Source organism: Mus caroli, unplaced genomic scaffold (genome assembly GCF_978045245.1).
Source record: "Mus caroli unplaced genomic scaffold, Mus_caroli_1 scaffold_5, whole genome shotgun sequence".
NCBI lineage: Eukaryota > Metazoa > Chordata > Mammalia > Rodentia > Muridae > Mus > Mus caroli.
The window spans coordinates 16,707,822-16,709,077 of NW_028227260.1; the positions used below are offsets into that span (position 1 = coordinate 16,707,822).

Genomic DNA, 1,256 nt, shown 5'->3' on the forward strand with positions numbered 1-1,256 from the left:
AAAGAATCAAGACATACAAGTTCAGGAAAAAAAATCACATAATGACAGAGGAAGGATACAGGAAAAGAACAAGCATGCTAAAGACAAGAAAGAATGAAAAGAAGGAAGGAAGGAAGGAAGGAAGGAAGGAAGGAAGGAAGGAAGGAAGGAAGGAAGGGAGAGAGAGGGAGAGAGAGAGGGAGAGAGAACTAAGAACTTACCTATCAACAATTACCATGAATATTAATGGTTATTTTTCTAATCCAGCAACACTCTTCTGTGGTAGAGTGCTTGCCTAGCATGCACAAAGCTCAACGTTCAATGAAATGCCCAGCAGCACAAAACAAATCTCCAATTAAAATACAAAGAGTAGCTCTTTCCCATCTTGCAAGATGGCGGGTGAAAAGGCGCCTGATACAAAGGAGAAGAAATCTGCGGCCAAGAAGGCTGGCAGTGATGCTGCTGCCTCCCATCCCCGGGCTGCCAGAGCAGCCAAAAAGGTTCGCCCTAAGGTTAAAAAGCCCAAGAAGCCAAAGCCCCATTGCAGTCAAAACCCTGTCCGGGTGAGGAATTGGCAGGTACTCCCGATCTGCTATGTACTCCGGGAAGGCCTTGTACAAAAGGAAATACTCGGCTGCCAAGACCAAGGTCGAGAAGAAGAAGAAAAAGGAGAAGGTCCTTGCTACTGACACCAAAACAGTTGGTGGGGACAAGAACTGTGGCACCCAGGTGGTGAAGCTTCGAAAAATGCCTAGGTATTATTCCACCAAAGATGTGCCTCAGAAGCTGCTGAGCCATGGCCAGAAGCCCTTCAGCCAGAACGTGAGAAAGCTACACTCCAGCATCACTTCCGGGACTGTCCTGATCATCCTCATTGGGCGCCACCAGGGCAAGAGAGTGGTTTTCCTGAAGCAGCTGGACAGTGGCTTGCTGCTTGTGACTGGACCTCTTGTCATCAACAGAGTTCCTCTGAGCAGAACACACCAGAAGTTTGTCATTGCCACCTCTACAAAAGTTGATATCAGTGATGTTAAAATTCCCAAACACCTGACTGACGCTTACTTCAAGAAGAAGCAGCTGTGCAAGCCCATCAGGAGGGTAAGATCTTCGACAAGGAGAAGGAGAAATACGAGATTATAGAGCAGCGAAAGGCTGATCAGAAAGCTGTGGGCTCACAGATTTTGCCAAAGATTAAAGCTGTTCCTCAGCTCTAGAGCTATCTGCGATCTCAGTTTTCCCTGACAAACGGGATGTATCCTCACAAACTGGTCTTCTAA

The 1,256-nt window shown here is 47.0% G+C and overlaps 1 pseudogene; it reads left to right on the forward strand.

Annotated features, from left to right (window-relative positions):
• Positions 1–360: 360 nt before the first annotated feature.
• Positions 361–1,256, forward strand: LOC110287415 (large ribosomal subunit protein eL6 pseudogene; annotated as a pseudogene).